Raw genomic sequence first — 18,527 nt, 5'->3', positions numbered from 1 at the left:
ACACCTACTGAAGTTAAGGTGGAGATCTACAGAGTTTGGACTTATCCAGCTGCGTCTGGCTTAGGTCTGGCTGCTGTGCTCAGCTCCTTCCTGGGCTAGGACTGGGTCTGGGGGCTCCCGGAACACGGCAGGAAATCCTACTCCTGCAAAGATTCTTAAAGTAGCTACTGATAATCTTCTGAATTTCCACTGGGTCTGTGGTGATTACACCCTTTTCATTCCTTATTGCTTGTATTTGAATTTTTTCTTTCCTCTTTTGGATGAGGTTAGCTAGAGGCTTATCGAGTTTATTTAGTCTTTCAATGAACTAGCTTTTTGATTCGTTAATTCTTTTAACTGTTTTCTTCATCTCAATGGAATTAATTTCTGCTCTAATCTTTATGATTTCTTCCCGTCTTTGGGTTCTGGGTTTGCTTTGCTCTTCCTTTTCTAGATGTTGGAGTGGCAATATTAGTGTGTTTATTTGTTTCCGTTTTGTTTTCCTAATGTGTGTGTTCACAGCTATGAATTTACCTCTGAGAACTGCTTTCATCATAACCCATGAATTCCAATAAGTAGTGCTTGAATTTTCATTCAATTTTACATATTGTTGAATTTCTTGTTTAATTTCATCTGTGACCCACTGATTGCTGAGTGGTGTTGTTTAATTTCCATGTATTTATGGAGTTTTTCTGGTTTCTTTTGCTATTTGCAATTTCTTTGCACTGTGGTCAGATAATATGCATGGGAGAATTTCTGTTTTCTCACATATACTTAAGCATGACCTATGGACTAGTATGTGGTCTATTCTAAAAAATGACCCATGAAAAGCGGAAAAAATGCATATTCAGCTGTGTTTCGGTGGAACTCTCTGTATATATCCACCAAGTCTATTTCTTTCAAGCTCTGGTTCAGTTCCGCTATTTCTTTGCTAATTTTTTGTCTGGTTGACCCATCTTTCTGGGACATGGGGGTGTTAAGGTCTCCTGTTAAGATTGTGGTATGGGATATTAGATTTTTCATGTCTATTAAGATTTGTCCTATACAGTTGTGTGCTCCCATGTTTGGTGCTGATACATTTATGATTGTTACTGCTTCCTCTTGTATTTTTCCCCTAACCAGTATATAGTGGCCTTATTTATTTCGTTTTGTCATTCTTGGCTTGAAGTTGAGACTGCCTGAGAAGAGAATTGCTACCGCTCACACAACAGATAACTGCTCTAAGACATACCTTGTCAACTTGACAACCAGACAATTTCTTTAAAGCATAATCTCCAGATATTGTTCAAAGATAAGTTCATAATTACACATAGCATGCTACAACTATGTGGAGTACATATAGAAACTCACTAATTCCCTCCCAAAATAGAAGATGAGTTTTCTTTGGATGATGCTTATTCCAACATTTCCTAACTTCAATATTAAGTCTGTCAACATTATACTAAATAAACATATTTGGAAAGATCTATTGCAATCCTCATTTATGAAACTGGTCATGGGATCATTGTGATATTTAGAACTACCATCCCTTACTCCCCATTCTATGTTCCCTTGGCTTTCAGCAAACACCTCAGCAGATCTTGGTTCTTTCTCTATAGTGTGACTCACACCTTCATTCCTGAAGGTTCTAGGCCGTTTTTCTTTCACATAGATTGGGTTCTTTTAGTTTCACATTGACTGTAATAAGAGATCATTCTAAATCTAGAAGGTGCCCTGAGAGATTTCCTGCACTCCAACTATATTTGTCTTTTTATTCTTTGTGGAGCTATAGTCCAATTTCACCTTGATAGTCTGGCTCAGCCACCACTTCCAACACTGAAACTCTCTTTCACTTGTTTACTCAGATGCAGGAGACCAAAGTAACTAGGACAATATCTTAGCTTCAATTTTAATGGAATTGCTATGCTTCTTAGTTCCCCTGATATGGACTCATATGGGACACTACAGTGAACTCCAAGCATTCAATTTTTGACTGGAAGCTTTTGCCCTCCAGGGCACAGACATCCCTTTTATATTCTTCCACACCTCTGCAAGAAGCTTCCCTTGTAAATCTTTACATACTTATATATCTTTATATTAAATCTATTACTTTAGTGAGCAACGACTGACACACATACTGTTACTTGTATCCAGATTGCCTCCAAAGCCTATTGCACTTGTGGGGGTGGGCTTCTAGAGTGTGCAATTGATTCATGGTCTAATGCTGGGATTATGGGTGTTAGGGCTATTACCCACTCTAGGGCAGTAGCCTGCATACAATGTAAGGGAGGGAAAAAAGCTTGTTCTTGTAGCTCCTCCCTTTTCATTCTTGTTGCTTTTGCTATCTTGTATCATGGCCTGTTGCCCTTCACCATATGTAACTCTGCCTTGGAGCTAGCACTGTATGAAATGAAACCTCCACAAACTGATATCTTCTTTAATTTGGGAGTAGGGTATTTTGTCACAACAATGAAAGAAAAGTAACTAGGACACCTACTGAGAACACTCCTGAAGTCCAAGTTCCCAAAAGCCAATGATGGAAATATTTTCAAGAATTTCTGTAAAAGACAATAGTATAAAACTGGGTATGTTAACCCATTTGGCAGAATAATAATTTGTATTTTTTGGTGGTAGTGGTCCTGGGGATAAAACCAAGCTTCTATTCATGCAAAAGAACTACTCTATTACTAAGGTAAAAACCACAGCCCTTTATAAAAGACAACATTTTGCAATAGAGTCTTAGTATGTAACCTATGCTGCCCTTGGAATTGCATTACTTCTGTCTCAGCTTCTCAAGTACATGAAACTACAGGTATGTACCAGTGTACCCTGATAGCGCTTATATTTTTAAGTGTTCCCATATTTAGAATTGCTTAATATTAGGTAACATGTGTTATATATCTTCTTTTCATTCAAACTATTTATCTTTTACATGGTGATCATAGTCATAGATGAACATGAATATATATTTGTTGTTTTTCCTCTGCTATATTATTATTTTTGCCTGTCCCACCTTTTATTTGCTCTGCTTTTCTTCTTTTTGGCATTCTTTCTATTAAATTTTCTTAAGGATTAAACTTCATCCCATCTGTCAGCTTATTACCTATAACTCTTGTGAATATGTGTGTGGGGTCTTTAATGTTGATTTAAAGTTTATAAAATATAATTTTAACTTACAAAGTCTACTTTCAAGTGCTTTGGTTATATTTCACATATCATATAATAACCTTAGAAAATTGGACAATGTTTCTTCCCTCCACATCTTTCATCTATAGTTTAAGGAGTTGTATAAAATGGCAAAACGAATCTTATACATGTAGTTTTTTAAAAACAACTTTGTTGAGAAAGGAGTAGCAATGAGATAGTTTCAAAACAGGTTAGTAGGACAGTTACAACAATTAACACATTGCATATTGTTGTCTTTGTAGTAGTTAATCAGAGTAGAAGATGCACACATGATATCTTGTCAAAACACTATTCAAAATTTTCTTCCCATTGAACTAAGAGAAAGTAGCTGTATATCTATGCTAACTATTTTGTATATACATATACATATACATATATATATTCACTACAAAATGGTCCTTCATTTATATCCCCCATTTTTAATTTTTTGGGGAACTGGGGGTTGAACTCAGGCCCTTGTGCTTGCCAGGGAAGTGCTTATTGCATTGAGCCTTCTCCCCAGCCCCTATATCCCCCTTTTTTGTTTACTTCTGTCAGAGATGTGTATTCCATTGCCATTCATATATTGTAGGTGCATGAATTGTGCAAAGTAATCCAATATTTGTGAAGGTTTTCACTTATTTATATAGATTCATACTTTCATGTGGAAATTTTACTTACATCATTAAAAATTTCTTTTTTTTTTCTTTCTTTTTTGTATTTTAGGGAAGGGTCTACAGGGTGTTGAAGGTCTCACTACTAGATTGGACTCATAGTGTTCCTTCTGTTTACAGCTCCCAAGAGCTGGGATTACAGGTGCCCAGTCTCAATAGCAGTCTCAGGTGCTGTAGGGGCGGGGCCAGCCCTGCAGGCTCAGGAATAGAAGCCCTGGCCCCTGCGCCCACTTGTTGGTGCTTTAATCCACTGAGCCATTTAGCCAGCCCTCATCATTAAAAATTTCTTGAGGACTGGGCATATAGCTCAGTGGCACAGTGCCCGCTTGGCAAGTGCAAAGTCCTGAGTTGGATTCCCAGAACCAAATATTTTTCTTTCTTCAAACTTTTGTAATATGAGTTTGATATTTAAGAATTCACTCAGCTTATGCATACATAGAGAATTATCACCTCTATTTTTAAAATGTTTCTGCTGAGTATAAAATTTCAAATTGGCTGTTTACTTTTTATAGTCCTTTTAGGATATTTGTTCAGAAACTTTTTTCTCATTGCTATTTGTTCCTCAATAAAATTATGAAAAAAAAGATGGTGGCAGAAAGCACAGCTAGAGCAGGGAACAAGGTCTGGAGCCTAGCAATTTCAGAGATGACTTTTGAGGTCTGAACAGTCTTATGGATAACCCACTACAACTACTGGACTATATTGGATTATTTTGCTGAATTCATGCACCTACAATGTTTAAATGCCAGTGCAATACCCATCTCTGACAGAAAATAAATGAAAAAGGGGGATATAAATGAAGGACCATTTTGTATCTGTATATATAAAATAGTTAGGATAGATATAGAACAACTTTTTCTTAATTCAATGAGAAGTAAGATTTGTACTAATAGTGTTTGGACAGGATATCATGTCTGCATCTTGTACTATGAATAACTACTATGAAAACAACAATATGCAGTGTATTAGTTATTTTAACTGTCCTACTATCCTGTTTTGAAACTGCCTCATTACTATTTGTTTCTCAATAAAATTAATAAAAAACAAAATTAACAAAAAACAACAAAAACCCCCTTTTGTCTGGATCAACAGCCAGCAGAGCCCAGAGGATGAACTAGTCTGCCAGGAAAAATCCAGGTTCATGAAGGGCAAGTGCCCAGACAGAGCTCAGGGCAACTATTTAAATACAAATTCTCAATTTAAGATCTGCTTTGTTATACAGATATAGCGTATGCTCCTATAGTCTAAAGTACAAACCCATTAGTTACAAAATTTTGTCAATTTTTAAATTTCAAAAGCTATTACTAGTATTGCTAATTATACTACTGTAAATGGGAAACCATATCTGCCTTAACCACATATTCTCCATTGGGTAATAATATCGGGAGGTGCTTGGGTAATAACCTCACCAAAGCCCTACAGTACATGGAGAACAGTGCTAAATGGAAACCAGTGTCTCACTCTCAGTCAACAGAGAAGGCAAAACCATGAGAAACACACAAAACAAAAATCTCTGATACAGGAGAGATATTGCAAAGAAAGAGTCTTTACAGAGATGGTCTGATTACACTGATACAGCTACTTGCTATCAAACTTTCAGAAGGAGGTATCACAGAAATCAAAATAAAGTTTTTTTTTTTTAATGGGGATTTGAACTCAGGCCCTTGCAAGTGCCAGGAAGCACTTATTCTCCTGAGCCATCTACCCTTCCCCAAAATAAAGGTTCTTGATGAAAAGAAGGATTGAAAAGAAATCTCATATCCCGAACCCACCAAGAAAAAACCTAGAAGACATCAGCATGAACGAAATTGCTAGATGCACACCTGAAATGTGTGAAATAATAGCAACCGAAGTAAAGAAACAACTGTAGAAAAGTATAGAGGAAATCAGACCAGAAATAATATTACAAGTAAAAAAAAGAAATGATAAGTATAATGAAAAAAATTACTAAAGATTTCTAAAGAAGACAACAATTAAAAAAATTGAGGAGAATAGAAAAATGATTGAAACCTTGAATGAGCAATATAGGAAAGAAATAGGGTGCATGAAGGAGATTCAAAGACATACAACAAATAAAAAGTCCATTACAATTTGGCAAAATCATTTGAATTAAAGTGAAAATAGGCTCTCAGATCTTGAAGACACTATTGAAGCTCCTGAGAAGTTAAGGGAAGTTGTCTTTAAAAGAACTAGGTTCCAGGAAATAATAAATCAACAGTTGCAAGATGATACAAAGACGAACAACATAAGACTAATAGGCATCAATGAAAAAGAAGAAGGCAACATAAATGACACATAAAAAGAATATGGTGGAGCTGGGGAGATGGTTCAGTAGAATAAGCGCTTCCCTGGCAAGCTCAAGGGCCTGAGTTCAATCCCCGGTTCCACAAAATAAATAAATAAATAAATAAATAAATAAATAAATAAATATTAAAAAAGAATATGGGCAGAAGTAATAGCAGAAAACTTCCCAAATATGGGGAAACAATTAGATATTCAGGTAACTGAGGCATATAGAACTCCAAATAATATCAACCCAATTACAACCACACCCAGACATTTACTAGTTTAAATCCCAGCAATTTAGAACAAGAACAGCATACTAAAAGTTGCTAAAGAAAAGAAACAGATCATATTAAAGAAAACCCATCAGAATTACAGCAGATTCCTCATTACTAGCCATCAAGTCAAGAAGAACATGAGGCAAAGTATTTCAAATTCTACAAGAAAACAAATTTCAATCCAGACTGACATATACTGCAAAACTCACTGTCAAGTTTAATGGAGAAGTGAAATGCTTCCATGATAAATAACAAATAAGAAATTCATGATGACCAAATCAACCCTAAACAGAGTACTAAAAGATATTCTAGAAAGGTATCAAAATGTCCACAGTTCTAAAAACAATAATAGAAAGAACCTACCAAACAAGGCAAAGTACTAAGAACAGGAGAAAAATAGGGAACCAACACCAGGAAAATAACATGAGAAACATGAGTCAATATATATCAATTATACCACCAATGTAAATGGACTCAGTTCACCAATTAAAAGAAACTAGCAGAGTGGATTAAGAAACAAAATCCAGGGCTGGCCAGGTATCTCAGTGGACTAAAGCACCTGCTTAGGTAGAGCACAGTGGCTGAGGATTGATCCTTGGTGGGCTGTGCCAGCCCTGGCCCCCGGGGCATGCTGAGATAGTGACTGAGATTGGGTGTGGTGGTGCACGCCTGTAATCTCAGTGCTTGGGAGGTTGAAAACAGGAGAATTACTACAAGTCCAGTCTACCTAGTGAGATCCTGTATAAACTGTACACCCGGTACTAAATAAAGAAAAAAGAAACACAAACCAATAATATGTTGTATGCAATAAACAAATTTAACCCATAAAGAAATCCATACGCTGAAAGTCAAAGGATAGAAAGAAGTGCTATGTTCATCAGGACCTCAGAAAAAAGGCACAGGTATCTATTTTGTTTGCATACAATCTGAACTTCAAACCGAGAATGATGAAACAAGATAAAGAAGGTCACTATATACTGGTTAGGGGAAAAAAAACGATGAGGAAAAAATAACAGTCAGAAATATGTATGCAACAAATATGTGGGCACCCAACTATAGAAGACAAATTTAAAGGACATGAAAAATCTAATAACCAATATCACAATCTTAACATGGGATCTTAAGATCTCCTTATCTCAAAAAGATAGGTCAAACAGGTGAAAGATTAGCAAAGAATTAGCAGAACTAAGCCAAACTTTTGAACACACAGACTTAGTGGTCATGTACAGAGCATTCCCCCCACAACATCTGAATACAGATTATTTTCAGGTGCATATAGGATATTTTCTAAAATAGACCATATACTAATCCATAGGTCATGCTTAGCTTAAGTATATGCAAGAAAACAAATTATCCCATGCATATTGTCTGATCATAGTGCCAATGAAATTGGAAATTAATGACAAAACAGACCACAAACCCCCCAGAAGCATATGGAAATAAAATAACTCCCTACTCAGTAAAAAATGGGTTATAGATTAAATTAAACACGAAATTAAACAATATCTACAATCCAACAAAAACTCAAGTACAACTTACCAGAACTTGTGGGATGCAGTGAAAGCAGTTCTTAGAGGGAAATTTAGAGCCTTGAGCTCACACTTTAGGAAAACAGAGTGAGAACAAAGAAATACCCTAATGCTTCACTTCAAGCTTCTAGAAAAAGAAGAGCAAAGCAAGTACAAAACCCAAAGCTGGGAAGAAATCATAAAATTAGAGCAGAAATTACTGGAATTGAGACAAAGAAAACAATACACAGAATTAATGACTCAAAGAGCTGGTTTTATGTATGCGCTGTCAACTCTGCATTGTGCTCCACAACCCAAGGAATTGTGTTGGCCTGGAGCTGCCAAGAGCCAGAGAAACTGGGTGTCCTATGTGTGGCCCGCCAAGCCCGTGTTCCTGTCTCACTTCAAGGAGCGAGTTGGCTACCGGGAAAGACCCACGGTGGAGATCAAGAGAATCCAGCCACAGCTCCCAGATGAAGAGGTTGATCACAGTGACAAAGAGGATGAGCAGCCCCAAGTGGTGGTTTTTAAAAAGGGAGACCTGACAGCTGAAGAAATCATGAAAATAAAAGCAGAAATAAAGGCTGCCAAAGCAGATGAAGAATGAGCCACAACTGATAGATGAATCCTGCATCAAAAATCAATCAAGCAGCAGTCAGACGAAAAATACACAGGTTTAACAGCAAGCTCAAAAAAGAAGAAAAATGAGGATGAAGTAAATAAGCAAGACGCCCTTAAAAAGAATTCACAAAAGCAAATAAAAAAATAACAGCTTCCTTTCTTTTGACAATGAAGAGGAAAACGGTATGTACATTTTAGCTTAGTGTCTTTTGAAAGTACAGAAAGCATTTTTTAAAATAATATTTTTTTTCTGTTTTTTAAATAGGATTTTTCCCAGTTATATAAGTTCATTAAAGAAAATTTAGAAAATACAGCAAAACATAAAATGAAAATTGTACCTATTGTTAGCATTCTGACTAGAAATAACAATTACAGTGTGTAGATGTTAAATACAATTAATGTTTAATTTTTGTTTTGTGGTACTGAGAATTGAACTCAGTACTTAGGACTGGGCTAGATCCCCTGCTATTTCAATTTTTTAAATTGAGATAGGGTCTCACTATATCACTAAGTTGCTCAGGCTTGGCTTAAACTTGTCATTCTCCTGCCACAGCGTCGCACAGTCCTACACTTACAGGTAGACATCACCACAACTGGCTACAATTAGTATTTTTTCCTCATGTGTGAGTAAAGTATTTTTTAAAACTAAACCAAGAGTAGTGTGTTCTCTTTCTTGCTTCTCACTTGGTATTACATGGTGAGCATTTTCTACATCTGTAAACTTCAGAAACCTTGGATTAACAGTTACAGAGAATGTCCTAGTAAAACAGACCCCCTATTACATCTTCCTTGTTAGTTGAACACCACCTCTGGTCAGGGAAATGATAATGTACCTAGATGAAAATCTGCCAAGAGAGGTTACATGACTCACTTTGAGCAGTAAGAGATGCATGCAAAGACCTGTGGGTGTTTGACAGAGACATGCTGAGCATGAGGCTTGCCCTGCTCCCTTTGCTCTGCCTGGAGTAGGGATGCAAATCCTGAGTGTACCAGAGCCACTTTTTGGCAAAAAGAAGACAGCTACTTGCTATGAGTGTTACAGAGTAAGATGAGAACTTGGATCTTAAACAGATGCTGGCCTCAGAACTTCCAGATATGTAGGAAGAAGGAATACTCTGCTTGTTTAAGCCTTTGTCAGCTTTCACTCACCCACAGCCAAGTTTAGCCCTAAGCAGTGCAGTGCATCTCATCAAACATTCCTGTGGAAACATCTCTATTTCTAATAGTTTCCTTACAATGAATTGCTGAAACAGAATTACTGGATCAAAGTATCTGAATATTATTTATTTATTTATTTATTTAATTTTTTCAGTTTTTTTCCATAATTTTTTTGAGAAACAAATAGAAATGAGACAGTTTCAAACCAAATTGGTAGGACAGTTTCAATAATTAACACATAGCATACATTCTTCCTAGTGGTTAATTGCTGTACAAGATGTGGACATGATATCGTATTTACAAACACCATTAGAACAAATCCCTCTATTCATTAAGAGAATGTAACTATATATCTATCCTAACCACTTTAAATACACAGATACAAAATGGACATTCATCTGTATCCCTTTTTCGTTAAGTTCTGTTATATGAATATTATAGATGTGTTAACTTAGCAAAATATTCTAAAATAGTCCAGTAGTCCATAATAGTATTGGGTCTTCCAGGTTATAAAGTCAATACCCAAAAGTCAATAGCATTCCTCTACACAGACAACAATTTCTGACATTGCCAGTATCTGAATATTTTGATCGTTGGAAAATACCTGTTCCATGTTAGGTCTAAGCTATTTGATTTTCAGACAGGTAGTAATGTTAAGATCAGCTGTCTATGTTATAAGGTAATAATATCATTAAGCTTAACTTCTGGAGGGTTAACAACTTAAGTTTGCAGACCAAAAACGTTAGAGAAAAAGAATGGCTACAAGGATAGCCAATATTTTGGCTGTAGTCCTTCAAGGTCATTGAGGACTCAGGACATAAGAGAACCTGTACTATGACATCCTGTAACTCAGTAGTGTCCCAAACTTTCTGTTCAAGGAGATTATGGGGCCACAGAGGAAAGTGATCAATGATATAGAGTGTGCCTAAGGAGAGTCACATGGAGAGAAAACATTCTCTCAGGATTTCACACAGCAAATTTGTCAAGCAATGGCTGTGACTCATCCACATGGCTGACACTGATAAAAGATCTACAAGTTGCTGCACATGGTTTCAGGGTAAATCTTGAGGGGATTTGACTGACCTTGTGAGATACAAAAGTTACATTTTTAGTTATATAGGTCTTTCTTTAATTTGGTCTTAAACATCCAACAGAAAAGTATAACCACAAGGTATAAAAAGTAGTGCCATATTAATAAGCTGATCTGTAAAAGGGTCAAGTCAACAACTTCTGACATTGCCAGTTCTGCTAACCCACTACTATTAGACTATATTGGGCTATTTTGCTGAATGCATGCACCTACAATATTTGAATGGCAATTGAACACCCATCACTGACAAAACGAAACAAAAAAGGGGGATGTAAGTGAATGACCATTTTGTAGTGAATAAAAAAGGCCTTAATTTTTTGAATTAAAACTCCTGAGCTCATAGAGTAAGATCAAGAAAGAAGACTAATATGCATAGGATAATTTAAATTCTTTTGCATTTTCATCAACATATTCTATGAGCTGATATGCGGTCTATTTTGGAGACTGTCCATGTGCATCTCAGAAGAATTTGTATTCTGAGGTTTTAGGGTAGAACAGTCTGTAACATCTACAAAGACCATGTAATCAAAAGGATGTCTGAGTTCTAATATTTCATTGTCAATTTTTTGTCTAGTTGATCTGTCTTTTTGAGACTGCGTTACTGTAAAACCTCATACAATTGTATTAGTGTGTATTTACTTTTTCATGATCATTAATATTTGATTTATACAGTTAAGTGCACTTGTATTTGTTGCATATATGTTTATAATTGTTGTTTTTCCTCTTGGATTGTTTGATACACAAGGATGTAGTGACCTATTTTTATCTCTCTTAATCAGTCATTGCTTGAAATTCACTTTGTCTGCAAATAGAATCAGTGGCAAAAGAAACAAGAATTTATAAACACATGGAAATTAAATAGCACACTACTGAAGGACCAATGAAGGTCAGAGATGAAAATAAAAAAAGAAATTAGAAATTAGAAATTTTTTACAATTAAATGATAACAATAATACAGTATACAAGAACTTATGGGACAAAATGAAAGCAGTCCTACAAGGGAAATTTATAACAGTGAATAACCATATTAGGAAAACAGAGCAGGCACAAATTGTGTGCTTCAAACTTCTAGAAAATGGGTGACTAGATGACTTTTTCTGTAATTTCTACTGGCTGTAAGCTCCATGAAAAGAATCCTCAAGCCATGAAATAGAGCAGTGACTATGAAGATATAAGAGTAGTACCAAGGTACTATCCCTAAATAAGATCTACAGAGATGTAACTTGAGAAACATTTAGAAATATGTGTGCTATAGAATGACTTGGTACAATTGTAATATGAAAGAATAAAAAAATTCTCAAGAAATGAAGAGGTAGCCAGATGTTATCAATATAAATCTTGCAATCAATATGAAAACATGTTTGATCAGACTTCAAATGCTAATGCAAACAATCAACAATCTGCTTTAAAGCCAGTCAGAAGTCATTTTTGTGGAAAGTGTCTGATTGGCAATTGACCATTAAATGAGCCCATCTTACCTCGCTCTGCAGATAAGTCAAATGAGTATGTGGAATTTGATGATAAGCTGAGTAAATGGAAGGAACAAGGAGAAACCTGCAGTGATTTTCAGAACTTTCAGAAGCAAGTTCAAAGAATGGAGAGAAACCCTTTCAATGTAAGCAATGAGGGAAAATCTACTCTGATCTTAGTGAAGGAACTGACTTTGTTGTGAAATCAACTGTTCATCAGAAAAAGTGTGAAAGTTTTCAGCCCCGCAGTGTTTTTCAATTTCATGAAATGATTTACACTGGGAAGAAACTCTATGTAAGCAATATGAAAATACCTTAAATAATCAAAGTTGTAAAATTCAAGAAAGATTTCACATGGAGCAGAAACCCTATGTATGTAAGCAATGTGGGAAAGTATTCATCATGTATTGTAAAATGCATGAAAGAAGTCACAATGCACAGGAATGATATGTATGGGAATAATTTGGAAAAACATTTATTCTTGGGCGTATTTACAAAAGTGATGAAAAACACATGTTGGCAATAAACTATGTGTGCAAGCAATGTGGGAAGGCATTCATTATATACAAGTATTGTCAACTACATGAAATAACTCACAGTGGGATGAAACCTTATGTGTGTAGGCAAAGTGGAGAAGCACTCAAAGTAAGAATTACAAAACATATAAAATGTCACTGTGTTGAGTAATCAAATGTGTGCAAGCAACATGGGATGCATTCACTACAAAGAATGCTTGCAATATACATTAAAAAACTCACCCAAGGAGAAACTTTTTACATGCAAGCAATGTGTGAGGGCACTTACTACACATCAACACTGTCAAGTACATGAAACAATCTACACTGTGGAGAAATTTTATGTGTACAAAAAATGTGGAAAGGAATTCGTTACAAAGAAATACTATTTTAAATAATTTTATTGAGAGACAAATAGCAATGAGACAGTTTCAAAACCAAGCAGTACACTGACAAAGGTTCTACAATCTGAGGTACAGGATCTCAGGATAAATCCTGAGGGCATTTCACTGACCTTCTCAGATCAAAAAGCTACAACTCTTGTTGCATAGGCCCTGCTTTACCTTGGTCTTAACCATCCAGTAGAAAAGTATGAAGACGAAATATAGGAAGTAAAGCCATCCTGTTATGTTGAGCTGTGGGGGACTCAGGTCAATAATTTCTGACACTGCCAGTTAAACAGAAGACCCAATGCTATTATGGGCTACTGGCCTCTTTTAGAATATTTTGCTGAGTTTACACACCTATAATATTCAATAACGGAACTTAGAAAAAATGGGGTATACCGATGAATGTCCATTTTGTATCTGTGTATTCAAAGTGGTTAGGATAGATATATAGTTGCATTCTCTTAATGAATAGAATGATTTGTTCTAATGGTGTTTGTAAATAGGATCTCAAGTCCGCATCTTGTACAGCAATTAACCACTAAGAAGAATATATGCAGTGTATCATTTGTTGAAACTGTACTTCCGATTTGATTTGAAACTGTCTCATTGCTATCTGTTTATCAATAAAATTTTGAAAAAAAATAAAATAAAATGTAAAAAAAATAAAATGAGCTTTCATATAAAAAAAGTTAAAAAAATTTAAAAAAAACAAGCAGTAGGAGAGCTTCAATAATTAATACACTCAAAATTATGGAAAAAATAAAAAATAATTAATACATTGTACAGTTGTCTCAGTGGTTATTCATTATACAAGATGCAGACATGACATCCTCTCCACAAACACTATTAGAACAAATCTTATTCATTGAATTAAGAGAATGCAGCTGTATATCTGTCCTAACTATTTTGACTATACAGATACAAAATGGTCATTCATTTGTATCCCCTTTTATGTTTAGTTTTGTCAGAGAAGGGTTTTCCATTGTCATTTAAATGGTATAGGTGCATGAATTCAGCAAAATATTCCAGTACAGTCTAGTAGTCCACAATAGTAGTGGGTGATCCGCAGGACTGGCAATGTCCAAAGTTGTTAACCTGAGCCCTTTATAGCCCAGCATAGCAACATGGCTTCACCCCTTATCTCTTGTTTTTATACCTTTCTGCTGGATGGTTAAGACTAAGATAAAGCAAGACCTCTATAACAAGAAATGTAACTTTTTATAACAAGAAATATAACTTTTGTATCTGATAATGTCAGTCAAGTACCCTCAGGATTTATTCTGAAACCCTGTACCGCACTTTGTAGATCCTTTGTCAGTGTCAGCTATGTGGATGAGTCACAGCCATTGCTTGACCAATTTTCTCTCTGTGAAAGTCTGAGAGAATGTTTTCTCTCTACGTGACTCTCCTTAGGCACACTCTACATCATCGATCACTTTCCTCTTTGGCCCCATAATCTCCTTGATCAGAAAGTTTGGGACACAACTGAGTTACATGATGTTACAGCATAGGTTCGCTTATGTCCTGAGTCCTCGCTGACGTTGAAAGGCTAGGGCCAACATGTTGGCTGTCCTTGCAGCCCTTCTTTTTCTCTAATTTTTGGTCTGTAAACTTAAGTTGTTAACCTTCCAGAAAAGAAGCTTATTATTACCCTACAACATATGCCGTTTGGTTTAACCTAACTATCAGTCTGAATATCAAACACCTTAAGCATAACATGGAACAGGTATTTTCCATCAAATATTGATATGTTAAACTTAAGTCGTTACAGAATATGAAGAAAAAATTTAAAAATAAAAACAATTTTAAAAATATGAATAAGCAATTACACATTTTTACAAAGAAATTTAGAAATCTAACCATATACAGCATTGTAGCAGGAGAGTCCCATGATATTTTTTGTCTCTTTTTTTCATTTATTCCCTTTTTTTTAAAAAAGAGAACAAACACTTACTTGAGAGACAGTGTGGCAATAATTGGTAAGTCATGACAAGCAGTGTGAAGAAATACTATTAAAAACATGAATGAAGTCTTCTTAATGGAAACCTTATGTATAAAAGCAATGTGGAAAGGCATTTGCTATATACTAATATTGTCAAGTAAAGAAAAACTCTGACAGACAAGGAAACATATGCATGTGATCCAGGTGGAAAATATTTGCTAATATGTCTTCATTTCATATATTTGAATCTCTAACTGGGGAAGAACTTCATGTAGGTATACAATGTGAGAGAAGCATTCACTAAACTTCTTTTAAAAAATCAACTACATAGAAGATACAGAAGAGTGATCTTATATATGTAAATCTATTATGAAAAAAAAGTTTGAAATTCTTCATGTAGTGGAGAAATGCACACCTATAAATGAAACATTTGAAGTCACTATTTCTTCATATGTTTTTCAGAACATACACTCTGAGATAGAGATCTCCCAAAGTGTAGCCTTTGTGTGTTTCAGTAAATAACTTGAAAAAAACTGAAGTATGTATCTGTAATGTTTACTACAAACACTGTTGACATAACTTTGTGTAAGTCATTGTCTTTGAACTTAATATATAATATCTTCTGATAAAATAAGTTGAATTGAATTAAATTGCATTTCTCATTTTTAAGTATGATTACTATTTATCAAGCTATGATTTTGTTTTGTTTTTACTATGGGGAGATATAGGCTGCTAAAATTTTTTATTTATGCTTTTTAATTATAATTTCCAAATACCTTTGACTGTAATTTTATTGTTGTATACACTTCATATGTTATATACAAAAATATAATTTTGATTTTGAGTGCACAAAATATGTGTCAACGTACGATTATTTAGAGACATATGAACCTGTGTTTTTCAGTTCATTTACACACAACTTGTAGATTAGCAAATGTTTTGTTTTTTCTATGTGCTAAGTAGATACCTGTGTACTTTCCAACATATATATGTAGGTAGTATAAAGCACATAACTTCATCTAATTTGCTTTCATGTTGAAATAAGTACTATGATTTACATACAATTTTGGTTTTTTACCTTAAACATTTTTTAGCTTATATTGCTATAACTTTTATCTTGGTGATAATTTTATCTCAACTTATAACAAAAAATACTGCTGTGAGTTTCTGATTGTTATACATCAGAGGAACCCTGCCTAGTTTCAGAAAGCATATCAAGCATTGTAATGTTGTATTAGTCAGTGCTTGATAGAGGAACAGTTTTTTTTTTGTTGTTTAATGTATATCTACTTGTTGGCATGCTGTAAGTAAATCCATTTTATTGACATGCTTAGCATATGTAAGGTTAGAATTATAGTTCTAGTGGTGCCTAACAATATACACACATAAATATAGGCATAGGTATGAGGATAATTTATACTTTAATAGTGTATATGTATTGAAAGCTATTCATCCATATAAACAAAATTGTTGGGTTTTTTTTCCATTTCTTTAAAAATTTTCATTTATTTATTTATTTATTTATTTATTTATTTTGTCCTGTCAGAGGTGAATATTTTATTGGCATCTAAATACTATAAGTGTTTGAATTCAACTAAACATCTAATACTGTCTAGCAGTCTATAATATTAGTGGGTTATCCTCAGAAGTTATTGACTTGAGCCTTTTACAGCTCATCGTATTAATATGGATTTACTTTATATACCTCATTTTTATAGTTTTCTACTGGATGGTTAAGACCAAGATATAGCAAGACCTATATATCCAGAATTGTAACTTTTGTATCTGAGAAGGTCATCCAAGTACTCTCAGGATTTATCCTGTAGCCCTGTACCACCTTTTGTACATTCTTTTGTCAGTGTCTGACCGGAGGATGAGTCACGGCCATTGCTTGACCAATTTGCTCTCTGTGAAAGCTTGAGAAAATGTTTTTTCTCTCCATGTGATCCTCCCCAGGCTCACTTTAAATCGAGGAACAGTTCTAATGTGAGATATACAAATACATAAGAATTTACAAGTTTGGCTTACAGTGGCTGCTTATGTACTCAGATGTAGAATATTGCAAAAATTATGTCTATGCACTGTATTTCCAAAATATGCAGTTAAATGCCTGAAGCCCACTGTAATGTTCTGTGCAAGTCTGTCAGCAGACCAAAGGATCTGTGCCTGATGGTCTGAGAAAGAGGCTAAAAAGTCTGTGTTGGAAGAATGGATATGGTTTCCAAGGTGACTCTTAATACTGGAGCTCCTCCACAGAATCCTAAGTAAGCCTTTCAGTATTGCTTTTATAACATTTTAGCAGTACTCTTTGCCATGGTAGGTCTTCCACATACCTAAAACTTACTAATTTCTATTGGGGTTTTACCGGTTTATACTCCCAACAGTAGAAAAGTATTTTTTTTTTTTTTTGCTCGCAGGCTGGCCAGCATTTGTTATTGGTTGATTTTTTAATAATAACCAGTCTTTCTGGAGAAAGACAGAATAAAAGCCCAGATTTCCTGGTATTATCCACAACCACCATAATGGTGCTGCCTTGCTGAGACCAATCAACACAAATCTGGACTCTGATCATCCACTGTCAACCAGTGAAAACAGTGATACTCCCTGAAGTGCATATTTCTTATTCCAATTTTCTTTTTTTTTCCTTTTTATTGCTTTATTATTACATTTTTTTCAATTTTCTTGATTTTTTTTTGTATGAGAAAGATCATTATTGAACGGCTACACTGCACCAGCAGTACCTACTGATTCCAGCCCAGGTGCAGTGTGGGTGAGACCCTTTCCTACCCTCTTGGGATGCCGCGCACCACTCTGCCACCTCCCCTACCCCTCCCATCAGGTAGGAAACCCCAGACCCAGTCCTAGCCCAGGCCCGGTGAGGGTGTGGGAGAGCTTCGGGCTACCCTCTGCAGGTGGGAACTACTGTCCCAGCCCAGGTGCAGCATGGGTGAGACCCTCTTCCACCCCTTTGGGATGCCCCCACCACTCCCCAGCCCCTTCCCCACCATGCCCAGCAAGTAGGAATTTCTGCAGCGTTCCTGGAACCCCCAGACCCAGGCCTAGCCCAGGCCCGGTGAGTGTGTTGGAGAGCTGCCTCTCCCCACTATTCCACCTTGTCCCCTCCAGGCTCAGCTCAGGCCTGGCCTACAAGCCTGGGGTGAAATGCTTCGGCTGCAATCCCTGCAGAAAGTGTTGAGGACAGAACCACCCAGCTAGTCCAGGAGCAGAATATCTTCCCAGAGGGGCAAAACAGGTTCACCCCCAAAAGCAGCAACAAGCAGTAACTGAGCACAGCAGCCAGACCCAAGCCAGGCACAGCTGGATAAATCCAAACTTTGTAGATCTATACCTGAACTTCAGTAGAAGCTAGGGCTATAACTGCAACAAAGATCTACAACAATGGTCAGAAGACAGTGCTACACAAAATGACAATGAGAAGGAGCAAAATACAATCTCAGACCAAAAACCCAGCCATAA

General features: G+C 35.8%; 1 pseudogene; it reads left to right on the top strand.

The window, feature by feature from the left end:
* Nucleotides 1-8,122: 8,122 nt before the first annotated feature.
* LOC101570366 lies at nucleotides 8,123-12,407 on the top strand (annotated as a pseudogene).
* The last annotated feature ends 6,120 nt before the right edge of the window (nucleotides 12,408-18,527 follow it).

This window comes from Octodon degus, unplaced genomic scaffold (assembly GCF_000260255.1).
Source record: "Octodon degus isolate 3935 unplaced genomic scaffold, OctDeg1.0 scaffold00211, whole genome shotgun sequence".
NCBI classification, from domain to species: domain Eukaryota; kingdom Metazoa; phylum Chordata; class Mammalia; order Rodentia; family Octodontidae; genus Octodon; species Octodon degus.
Note: the sequence above shows the minus strand (reverse complement) of the source record. Positions and strands in the feature narration are given on the sequence as shown.